The sequence below is a fragment of the Podarcis bocagei genome (genome assembly GCF_964188305.1).
Source record: "Podarcis bocagei genome assembly, chromosome: 11".
Lineage (NCBI taxonomy): Eukaryota > Metazoa > Chordata > Lepidosauria > Squamata > Lacertidae > Podarcis > Podarcis bocagei.
In genome coordinates, this window is record NC_138136.1 from 30,833,685 (window position 1) to 30,846,956 (window position 13,272).

Genomic DNA, 13,272 nt, shown 5'->3' on the forward strand with positions numbered 1-13,272 from the left:
CTACCATGCCCCCGCACCAAGGCGAACGACACCATGACAGGCATAGCAAGGTCAAGCGATCAGCTTAAATAAAAAACCCCCCTATTAAAGGGAGGGAGGGCGGGTGATCCGATGCAAAACGGCCAAGAGGCCGTGCCAACGTCTGGCCCCTGTATATATAGACTCTGACCCCTCCTCCGAATTGGCAACAATCAAAACACCTCAGCAACCCAGTTTAACCATTTAAATGGTCGGGATTCAACTAAATTTGCCTAGTCACTGGAGGGTGGCCTGTTCCCAACCGCAACACGTGCTCTCTGCTAGGGAGAACACGCTTTGCGTGTTGAGTCACAGTAGCCCCCCAATAATTCACACTTCACACATCAATTTTTGTTTAAGGTTTTTGGCATAATTTTGGCCACAACTTTATTCAAATACAAAAATGTGAGTGGTTGCTTAGGCACTGGTTCCGACTATCTGTCCTTGCCCTCAGGGACAGAGCTGGCCTTCCGGATACCAGCGGAAGCCAGCGTGGGAAACAAGTATTGGGTGAGAAATAAAGCTGGGCACCAGACCATTACTTCTCACCCTCATGTTCCTGTGGGGCTTGCACGGCCCAAGTCCGACTCCGGGGACAAGGACGAAAGAATGGCAAGCCCCTGGATTTCCTTTAACGGAATTCCCATTCGCATCATTTGGAGGGGTAGGCACTTACCCCTCCAAGCACCAATTTAACCAGTGCCTAACCGCCATGGAGCCCTCAGCTCACCGCCAAACCACTCACAGCCCCAACCAAGACCTCAGCTTGGTCACCACCGCACCAATCCAAGCCTCATTCCCTGAAGCGGAAAGGTGCATGCCATCAGCTTGGAAAAAGGATGGCCTCTCAAAAAGAATCTCGGGGTGGGAAATTGCATCGCCACCAGCTCCAAAACTTTTTTTGACCACAGCAGAATTGATGCGTTTTCGGGCCCTTTCAGTGGCAGCCGGGCAACGACTGCCCTTCCAAACGCAGCGTTGCAAAAGCTTTGACCAAAATTTTTTCGCTGTCGGCACCATTGCACGCAGCGTCTCCAGGTCACCCAAAATTGCAGCACGTAGTGACAAACAGTCCATGGGCACCAGGTCGTTCTCACCAAGCTGCACCACAATAGCAGCTGGCGGCCCCTCCAAGAGCAACTGCCTCCGGATACTTGGCAGGAACTCCGACCAGCACATCCCACGTCTGGACAGCCAAGACAAGCGAATATGTGGAGGAAAGCCGAAATCTGGACCCAATCCAGATTGCCGTGCTGCGACGCCAGCCCAATGGACGATACTGTGCCCCACAATCCAAACACGGGTCACCGCTAAACCTGATAAATAAGATGAAACAAGCAAAAATTGTAAGACACCAATAATGTTAACGAACATAATCTTTGAATGCATTCGATTTCCAACGACCTGTATTTTATTTCCACTGCCTTATTAACATGCTTTCCGGCCTTCTTGGTGGTACGTTTGTCTAGGCATTGGTTCCCGACTAGCTGCACCTGACCTCAGCAGGGCAGCACTGACGACTGGGCCCCACCATATCGTCAGTACCAGCAAACATTGTGGGGGAGCAATGAATCCCAAGGCAATCGCATCCCGCCAGGTGTTGTTCCCCATAGGGGAAAGATGCACCCCATCTGCCCTAAAGAGGGCAATAGCCTTGAAGAAAATTAGGAGGGTGCAATATTACAGAACCACCTAAAGCAAGGACCTATTTTATTTTATTTGTTATTTTATTTACTTTATTTATTTTATTCTATTATCCACCGCCTTATTAACATGCTTTCTGGCCTGCTCGGTGGTAGTTTGTCTAGGCATTGGTTCCCGACTAGCTGCACCTGACCTCAGCAGGGCAGCACTGACGACTGGGCCCCACCATATCGTCAGTTCCAATAAACAGCATGGGGGAGGAATGAACCAGGATCAGACTCAAGCTCACCCCAAATGCTCCCAGGGACTCTTGCATGGCCCTACCCCTCAAAAGGGGTCGACAAAAGCATGGCAAATCCTTGGATTCCCTTAATGGAACATCTTTGCGCATTGGAGGGGACAGGTGCTCCAACCCCCCCTCCAGACCACCTTGAACCAATGCCTTAAATTATTTTGAGTCCAGGGAGAGCTGCCATCAACTCAATCCAAGCCCTCTTGCATGCAGGAATGCAAACTTATGCTGGAGGAAGACAGCAAACATTCTCGCCCAGCTGTACCACCAGCACTGCGGGAGGACCTGCACAGGTCACACTCGACCGCACCAAAGGGAGGATCTCCTCCCAAGCATTCCCCATCTGGACATCCAGTATATGTTCACATGGGAAGGAAGACTGAGATGACGCCCCAGTCCAAACCCGTCAACATGCTTGCCAGCCTAGTGTACAATGCTGTGGCCCAAATGTGCACAGCTGCTCCTATGAAAAAAGGAAACAACAGACAAGCATCAGCACAGACATCACTGTGACACTTCCTGATATAATCCTTGTCAGCGTCAGACTTCCAATGACCCGTATTCACAATCCTGTCTACTGACAGGCCCCCAGTGTGCAGCCTTTGCAGCAGCACCTAATCGTAAGGAATGAGGAGTGTTCAGCGGTAAGCAAGCCGCAGGCTCTAATAACTGGTGCACGACGTAAGCACATTGATGCCGGGCTAACGGGAACCCATTTTCATGCACTAGGAGAGGGCCAGCCCCCAGGGAATAAAAAGCCAAATATTCTGTTATCCATAACCGGGCAAGGGCCCTCCTCACCTGTGGCAGGAAGCCTGATTGTGGCACTCCTGCCCACTAAGTCTGTTTTAGAGTTACCAGCTCTAATGACAAGCTCCAAAGGATAAGGAAAAGTCCTGAAGCAATAAGCCTCCAGAATCTCGGCCCTGTGCTGGCTCCAACAACCATTTCCCCAACCCTCAGTGCGAAAATGCAATGGACTACTGAAAGGAGTCTCACCTTGATCTTTAACCCGCAGACAAGTTTTAACTTGTTGCAGATACTGCATAGGTAAAAATTGACCGACTTCCTGCCCACTGTCCTATGAGGTTGGAGCCTATTCCAACCTTCCAAGGCCCTGCGCACTGCAAACTTTATACAAGGGTCTCTGAAAAAATAAAGCTTCAATGAAACAGACATTGCAGCGGACTGAATTCGGATAGTTATAACCGCATGCCCAATCTGCAGCAGGTGGACCAAATACTGCAGGATCTGCTCAGAGGATGGGGGCAAATTCTTCCGAATGGCCAAGAACTGCCAGCTTAAGGCTAAGAAATCCATCCAGGCCTTCCCATAAGAGGTAAAAGCAGAAGGGGAAATGGAAGCTGCTGCTCTCTGAAATTACTAATTGTTGTCAAAATGCCACAAGACTGGAAAAGTCTGGCAATAGCTGAGTCTGGAGCCCAGGATCTGAAGCGCTTCATCTGAAAATCGGATAGTGTCAGCGTAATTTGGAGAGTAGAAAGCACAATATTAAACCTTAAGTGGCGCAGCTCGAAAGCATGAGCGGAGGGGCAGAGACTGCGCTACAGCATGAGGACTGTTTTGCCAAGACGCTCACCACCACCTGGTTATCAGACCAAAAGCAGATCCGATGGTCACTGAACTCCTCGGGCCACATGTGAACTGCTACTACAATGGGGAAAACTCAAGAAAAGTTATGTCACATGATTGCCTCACCACACCAGGCTTGAGGCCATAGCTTTGCACACCAGCAGCCCTTGAAATAAAAACCAAAGGGCAAAGATCCAGCAGCACCAGCATGAACCTGAAAATCCCTGAGCGGGTTCAAGGTATCCTGCCATGGCGAACTACTATTGCATACATTCAGGAATTGCTACCATCGCCTGATATCTGCCTTCACCACATTTGGTAGGCATACACAAAGGTAAGGGGACCTCTGTCAGCATCGCCCTTGAGCCAGTGCCACCAACTGGACTCATCCACTTCAGCCCCAACTGGGCTAGGCGAGCTGGGTAGCACTTCCAGAGACCACCTTCTGCACATGAACAGGTCAAAGTGCTGTGGACTCACAGCTTAGAGTTGTGAGCACCGGATTCACTCCAACAAAAAGACAGTCGTCGCACAGCAGAGTACAGCAGAGTCTGAGTATATAAACAACTCAGAGAGCAGCTCTGTAGAATATCTTCTTTATTCTATCTACAACTATACAAACTATATACAGAGCTTAATAGGTCTAAGCATAAATAAATGCTGCACTGCACTGAGTATCTGCAGCTGCCCTTAGCAGCAACCTTATCTCTACACATGATCTCTAACACTCAGTCTCTCTCCCTCTCCGACACTGACTGACTGACTGACTTGGTGCTGGAGCAGAATAAGTAGAGACCAGAACACGCCTCCTCCTCTCTGGAGAATCAGCAGACTCCTCAGGAGATTCTTGGATATGGGAGGGGTGAAATCTAGGCAGCCTGGCCTAGTGGGAAGATTAGTTAAGTGACCCAGCAAGATCGGATCTGGTGAAGCATCACTTGCTACAGAGGAAGTATTACAAAATAACTTCCTTCAAGGCAGACAGCTTCTCCATAGCCAAGTGGTATGTTTTAGCAACGATATCCAACTGGATCCCTAAATAAAATGGGAATATGGGCAAAAGGTATTGAGCTATTGCTTGCCAGCTTCCAGCCCCCGCTTGGGCAGGGGGCATCTTGTGCAGCCATCATGATATGTAAATTTACAGGGCCGACGCTGGCCAGAACCCCTAAAGAAGTCCCAACCAAGCTGCCGCCAAGCCAGCTTCCTTTTCAGACACACACTCTGTGCAATGCAAAAAAAACAACAACAAAAAAAACACAACAACACACACTCCGTGCAGTGCACACACTCTCCATGCAATGCAACTACACACTCCGTGCAATGCACACACAAAACCTCTGTGCAATACAACTACACACTCCGTGCAATGCAAAACACACTCTCTGCAATGCACACACCTTTCATGCAATGCAACTACACTCCATGCAATGCAACTACACACTCCGTGCACTGCACCCTCTGTTCAATGCAACTACATACTCCGTGCAATGCACACACACTCCGTGCAATGCAAAAAACCAAAGCAAAACAAAAAAAACACTCTGTGCAATACAACTACACCCTCCATGCAATGCACACGCACTCCATGCAATGCAACTACACACTCCCTGCAATGCACACGCACTTCATGCAATGCAACTACACTCCATGCAATGCAACTACACACTCCGTGCACTGCACACCCTCTGTTCAATGCAACAACAAACTCCGTGCAATGCAACTACACCCTCTGTGCAATGCAACAACACACTCCGTGCAATGCAACAACACACTCCGTGCAATGCAACTACACACCCTCCGTGCAATGCAACTGCAAATCTCCTAGCAATGCAATGCAATTGCAGCCCGTGCAGCGCCGTGCTCTGCAACACACAGAGCAAACTGCAATGCGGGCACGCAAAGGTGCTTTCTCCCAGTTGCATATTGCAAACATGGCGCCCATTACATCCCTCGCAGTGAGGTAACCACCAAAAGGACTTAAGTGTCCAGGTAGAGCAATGGGGGAGCATGCAGCTGTCCCATACAGGGACCAATCCTGCAACCTAGGCATTACCGGCACTATGCGCTGACCCAGTGAAACCAATGCTTCATGGACCACATGGGGACACTATTCAGGCCGGAAACGCTTCCAGGCCATCGAATTCTAGGGCAAAGCCCTAGGATCACCTGCTAGGCCAGGCATAAATGTTTCCAGTGAAATAGCAGAGTTGAGGTAGCCCACAGCTTGTCCAGGTACCCCTGCTTGCCCTTTTAGAGGGAAGCACCCCTTCAAGAAACCCAAAGTTCTTTTATCACAAATGGGCTGAACTGCCCAGCAACAGAATAGCCCATAAGGAGCAGTTTGTTTTGTTTTGTTATAACAATGGCTAAGAGGGGGATATGAACTCCCAGGTCCTAGTCCTGCACTTTAGCCACTAAGCCACAATGGCTCATCTCTAAAATGGCAGTCGCCTCTATCAGGGCAAAACAAACTTAAAGAAAATAAACTTGTTCAGAAACAGCATAGTTCAAGAGCATATACAGAGTGCTCATAGTCCTTGGAGGCACAGGGAGCCATAAAGCCAACCTTCGGGGATACTATAAACGAAAGTGATACCAGCTAAGCTGGGAACAGCCCTGACTAGCCCCACAATTTCAACAAGAGAAATGGGGGAAACCTTTTTGTGAAAGAAAGCCCCTAACGGGGGCTCTCTCACTATTGGGAAAGGCAAGCCACAGATACAGGGAGAATCTTCCTACAGGGCAGGGTAAGGGGTGGGGTGGGAAATTGAACAGGAAAAGGGGGGAATTAAATTATTTAAGGGACTAGAGAGGATTAAAAGAAAGGGGAAATAAAGAAATAAAGAAATGTAACCAGACAATGAGAAGATTGTCCCAGTGCTCCATGTGATCCGATGCAAAACGGCCAAGAGGCCGTGCCAACGTCTGGCCCCTGTATATATAGACTCTGACCCCTCCTCCGAATTGGCAACAATCAAAACACCTCAGCAACCCAGTTTAACCATTTAAATGGTCGGGATTCAACTAAATTTGCCTAGTCACTGGAGGGTGGCCTGTTCCCAACCGCAACACGTGCTCTCTGCTAGGGAGAACACGCTTTTACAGATTGATTGATTGATTTCTATCTGTCTTCTCAACTGGGCAAACATTATCTTTGTCTTCTAACTATTTACTTCCAATAAAACACTTACAGAGCGATCACAATGTGTGGGTAGCATACACATCTTTCCTGCCCATTTGAAAACTATAATGTGGGCTAAGCTACATTTCCATTCTGAAGTGCAGAATTATACCTGCCAGCCCAAACCAAGTTTTATTGGTCTCTTATTGTTTAAAAGAGATTCTTAATTATAAACAAAATCTCCAAACCATGCATTAAATCAGTGTCTGACATTGTTCAGTAAACAGGATATGAGAATTTGTCCACAGCTCTGGTGAATCTGTCATATTGACCTGCAAACCAGCAAACCAAGGCTTCAGGCTGCCACTCCAGCTGTAGCAGCTATATTGCACAAAGTGCCCCCATCCCAGGCATGTCACTCCATCAGCTGCAATCCTGCTACTCAGAAGCACAAGGTGCTCCCAGAACGCATGCAACATATGACAATGCAAGCCTTCCACCCCTGCCTGTATATACACCAAATGCTGCCATAACATCTCACTGAATTAATATTTGTGCCAAATTTGCAGTGCTGTACCTGAGCCTTCTTTTTCTCATTAGGAGTGAGTCTTTTCCTGAGCAAGGCAGAGCTCTCACATCTGTCAGCTGAGGAAATCTGAGCATCAGATGGAGCATCATTAGCTTTATTAGCCAAGGATGAAGTGTTCGAGGAACATAGATGGCATCTAGTGCCCTCTGACTGCCACCCCCCACTTCATAAGCAGAGCATATGGCAAGGTGGATTGACCTTCTAGCACTCCAGAGTTAAGATATTTTCCAAAGGAGTCCTAGTAGAGAGATTCTAGGGCTCCCTCCCTCAACCAGCCCAGATCCCTGTAGAGATGAGTTGTGCACAACCTAGCACTTAAGCTGTTTGCTGCCTTGGTGAATTTGCCCTTAAAAGCATTCAGCATCTCTCTATGATTGACAGTGATAGCACACATACCTTGAAAGCTCTACTGCCGATGATTAAACCTTAATAAAAGCAAATAAGTTGGTGTCTGCAAGTACCATGCAGATGTCTATCTGGCATCTTGTAAATTAATCTGGGTGTTTATGCAGTAGATCATGATGAATGTATTGCTATAGCAACGTACATTTCTTCCATTTCCCCCCCTGCTAATTACCTTAACATCTCCACTAGCGACTAAATCTTTGCATTCCTAATGAGCGCATGGAGAAAGCAACTCCACACTCTCGTCTCTCCTTGCAATTGCCGTGAGATAAAGCGAGGAATGATGGGTGGGTATTGATTATTGAGGTGTTATTGGAGTCTGCCAGCCTGCCATTTTCAGACATAGGCAACCAGGTCTATCTTGCTGATCGATGGGGGCTCAGACTGGAACCCTGTCAGTGATATAGTTTGAGCTGGTTGGAGTGAGTCATTAACGGGTGAGGCATTCTCTCCACCAGCTGCTAAGTTTGTTCTTCTTGCAGGCTCTCAACCCTTGCCAGCTTGGGACTCAGCATGGCATTTGAATTAGGAGTCTTTGCCTAGCAGTGTGTTACCACAACACCCACTAGCCAGGCACATTTATCTATTTAAGGGAAATGCATGAAATGTAGGGTGCAACACACAGTCCCATCGAAATCATTGGCAGAACTCGCACAGATTTTATTGGAACTGGATTCCTCTCTGCAACAGGGGAATAGGGCACAGTGGTATGGGGGAGAAGGATAGAGTTGCCAAACCCAAAATGGCAGTTTCATGCTGTTCTGTTCCCTGTGAGCCACTATTAACGAACACTTTAACGGATAGCTGGCCTGATAAAAGTTATGCTGCCACTTTTCATTCAGTAGGACTAAGGTACTACCAACATCGCAATCAACTTGTGGAGGCTACTGAAATTTCTGTTACCATAAAAAGAGAAATTGTACAACAGGAAGACAAAAGAGGCCAGATATGAGTCACCCCCGCCTCAGAAAGGATATAGCAGTGCTTGGGAAAGTACAGAAAAGGACATCACAAAATTTCAGCGAGGATAGATCATCATCCTTGACCAGCTGGGGCTTTTTCAACTTAAGAAAACAAACTGCTGTGTGTGGGGTGGGGGAATGAGGTAATAATATTATCTATTGTTTATAAAGCACCTCAAGAGTGAGGAGCATTTAGCTGTTAGAATGTCCAGATAAAAACCATAACATGTAGTTTGCTAGTCACACTTCACCAAGTGGTTCATGCAGTGGCGTAGCGTGGGGGGTGCAAGGGGGGCCGGCTGCACCGGGCGCAACATCTGGGGGGGGCGCTTGCTGCCTCCGGAGTCGCCGAAGAGCCTCGGGCGCAGGCTGTAGCAGAGCCGCATGTCTCGCGGAACCGACGGGCTGTGCACGCGTCCGGGCTGAAGGCGTCCGGCAGGCAGCGGCCCTCAGCGCTGGCCGCGGTCCCCGCGCGTCAGGGCCACAGAGGACGCGCCAGGCAGCCCCTCCTCACAGCCCCGCCTCCGCCGCTGCTGCTGCAGCTGCTGGGCCATGTTGCATTTTCCTCGCCTCTCTGCCCCCTTCCTCCTCCGGGCAAGCGGCGTCGTTTGGGCGGCAGCGCCAGCGGCAACTCGCCTCAGATCGGCAGGTTAGGGGTTAGGGGGGGCGCAAATTACTTGCCTTGCCCCGGGTTAGGGGGCGCAAATTACTTGCCTTGCCCCGGGTGCTGACAACTCACGCTACGCCGCTGGGTTCATGGTATCTTCTTTGGCCAGTTTGCCTAACAGGGTTGTTGTGAGGCTAAAATGGAGGGTGGGGGCAGAGAATTGTGTACAGTTAATTAGAATGTAACCATTGCTATCTCCATCTGCTGCTGTTTCATGAACTGGGCTGGCCTCTTCTTGCCCCTCAGAGGCCATCAGAACCAGCTGCCATGTAAGGAAAAGCAGCAGCAGCAGCAGCCAATGAGGCAAACTAACATTTTCTCCTCCAACTGACACTGGACCCTTCCTTCCCTCACAGAAATAATTAGAATTAGAAAAGGACCAGAAAGCTGAACTGTTCATCATTACCACCTCTTTAAAGTGGCTATTTATTTATGGACCACTCTCATTTCTTCTTTTTAATGATTTCTTATTATTTTTATTGATCTTATGTAAGCCACACTGGCAGGGAAAGGGGACAGTGTGGCATCTACAGGTGCTAAATTAGTATAGCAATGCTAGGAATATTGTGCTATCTCCTGTTACTATTACCGCTGCTTTGAACAGTCACTGTGCTTATCGGCTACATATTTAAGCTTAGAATTGTCACAGAGTGTCTCACACATTTCATGGGCTTTTCGTCTCACTGTTTTCAGTGCCTTCCCCCAAGCACTTACATCTTCATGCGTGTGTGCATATAGACGCATAATATTTAGGCCAACAGAAGATGATACTTCATGCACCTAATGAAGGAGTCTTATAGTTAATGAAAGCCATAAACCTGATAGTCATTATGATGTCTCAAGTTTATTCCTACCAACTGAGGATAGCAGGGCATGCATCTGTTGAAATGGACTCTAGCCCTCAAAAGCTTATGCCATAATAAATATGTTAGCCTTTAAGGTGCCACAAGTTTTGTTGTTTTTACTGTAGAGAGAGTGAATCAAGACAATGTATGCAGCTTCCTGGATCAAACACAAATAGTCACCACAGACTGAAAATGGGCTGAGTGAGAAAGTCACCATCTCTCTTATGGCTCTCTGATTGATCCTGACTGTCCAAAGTGACTATTCCAAATCCATGACACACTATTAAGGTCAATCAGAGGCAGACTTAGGGCAGTGCGAGGGTGTGGTCACACCAGACATGCAGCTGAGAAGGGTGTCTTCTCAAAGCTGACTAAGGGCTTGCCCAGCTTTGGGAAGGAAGCCTGAGGCCTCTGACAGGGCCGTAGAGTCTTCCAGACTCCTTCCCAAAGCTGGACAAGTGCTTACCAGGCTTTGGGAAGCAGGTAGGACGGTTTTAGAACCCCGCCACAGCCCCACTCCTCCTTTCCATGAGGGCTGAGGGGAGGGTGTCAAACGGCCTTGCACAGGGCACCATATTACCAAGGTCAGCCCTTGGGTCAATGGTGCTGATCTTCAGTCGGTTAGATTCCATTGGTGGTAAATTGCTAGATGAGAGCACAAGTACTGCCTTAGCGAGTGAATGTCCATATCGATCCATCCCTAACTGGCAGCATCTGTCTTGGGTCTCAGAAAAGGAACTTGGCTACTTGAAATAATTTTACTGAAGATCCCATCAATTTACTTTGGAAGGCTCCACATACAAAGCATGTACACTAGGTATTTAATGGTATTAAACTTGAACCTTAAAAAAAATTTAACTGAAACCTTTCAGCATACAATGTAATAAAAAAGGTAATCTAACTAATCTAAGCAAAAGTTAAAAACAAAACAACAGAAAGAGAAAGAGAAAGAAAAGGGAAAGAGGGGAGAAATACAAAACACTCTCTTAAAGGTAGACCTTAACCTTTCTCAAACAAACCCTCTCAGCTCTCACCTGGGAGCTTCTCTTTGTTCTCCCAGTCTCCCACCTTGGGAGTTATTCCCTTCCCTGTCTTTCACTCAGGGAATTTCACCTGCCAACCATCACTTTCCTGTGCATACGCTTATTAACTCAGAGCAGAGGGTGCGCACCCACCCACCAAAAAATAATAATACATAAGCAAAAGCATAGGTATTACCCTTAAATCTAGATGATGGTGGCTATCCATACATGAATGTCTCAATGACCATCAGACATTCCATTTTAGTGTCATGGGATGTTAAAAGCTACCTGCCCTTCCCATCACAAAAGTGGATTCCGATGACAGGCTCTAAACTGCCAGTGGGCCAGAGAGCTCACCGGCTGCGCTCTATTTGCCATGCTTAGCTTCAAATGGCACACATCTCTCTCCTACCGCCGTGCACAATAAAGCTATTACAGCTAGCAATACACCACATGTCTTATCTTACAGATATATGCCTCCCACTGACTGCAAGGCATTGTGTTAATAATATAAAATACACTTGAGAGTTTCAAAGAAAATGCAGCAGCCTTGGAAAGTGCAAATAATAGGTACATGAAAGCTCTTCTATACAAGATAGAATAATGAAGTCAAAAGAAGATACAAATGCAAAGACAGGGGGAAGAGATGCCTAGCTCTGGAGAATGATGTTTTATATCTCTGTGTGTATGTATATTCCTAATAGTTGGTGGTAACAGTAGCTTATAGGCTGCACACCTGGTCCTTTAGGGGCACAGTTACCCCATTAAGGAAACCTGCCTGCCCTTGTCCCTCAGAAACAGTACTTTTGTCTTGTTGGGATTCAACCTCAATCTTTTAACTGCTATCCACCCTACAACCTCCTCCAGATACTCACACAGGACATTCGCTGCCTTCACTGGCTCTGATTTAAATGAGAAATAGAGCTGAATGTCATCTGCATACTGATGAACACTCAACCCAGCCCCCCTGATGAACTCTCAGGGATAATGAGAGTTGTAGTCCAACATCTGAAGGGCATCACATTGGCCTCCCTACTGTATACAACATACCAAATTAGGATAACTGCAAGAGTTTGTAAGCAGAGATAACACACTTAGGATGCCTTCCTTCACTAACAGTGAATACGTACGTATGCACACCCTATTTAAAAATGCTCCTTCTCAATGCATCTTATTTCTGGTTTTATTGCAATATCTTCAGATTTGTCTGACTTCATCATTTAAAAGAGGAAACAAGAGAGGGAAGGATGTCAGCAGAACTGACAGTTTGTTGTAAATAATACAGTTTATTGTAAAACAACAAACACATACACAAATGGAAAATGACTAGAGCCCAGCACATTTTTCACTAACTGGGGGCGGGGGGGGGGGAAATCCCAGTGGGAAAAGTTGTGTTAACTTTGTGTGGATGTACAGTGGGTGACTTAGAAACATATCCATCCATATGGATGTGTACAGCAAATGTGCAAATGTGTTCAGAAATGTAGCCGGGGAGCCATGGGGAGGGAGAAATGACCTCACTGCATTTAAAGCCAGTAATGTGTTCACAGCCATACTAAAACAGGGTAAAAACAAAGGCTTTCTCTTTTTTTTGGATCCATCTACTTATTGGTGCTATCCTCCTTTTAGTTTTTCCCTTTCACACTTAAAGGTTTTCAACAAGCCACCCCTTGTGCAAATGTTTTATTTGTTTCTTCTCTGAAGAATAGCTCCCCTCATCACACACATCAATTGGTGCTTTTGAACCTATGGGGAGCTGAAATTGGTGGTTTGGGTGTAGCAGTGGAAGAGGGGCAAGTGTACAGATGAAATATGTCCGTATTGCATGTACATTTCACCATGAAGCTTCCATCTCAGAAGAGCTGTACATCATGGGCTAATGGACTAATGGACTGACTTAGTATTCTAGCATAATGCAGTCCCCCACCCCAACTCCCTCATTGACCCCATTCACTCAGAGGCAGTGCCTTTTTTCCCTAGAAAAAAGTGCCAGTACTCACTGGTGGCCTCTGCATATGCCCTGCCCCACCCATCTGAACGCCACCAGGATGCAGACAACCAGCAGCAGAGCACAATGCACAGCAGGGGAAGCACATCATATGCCACACCGC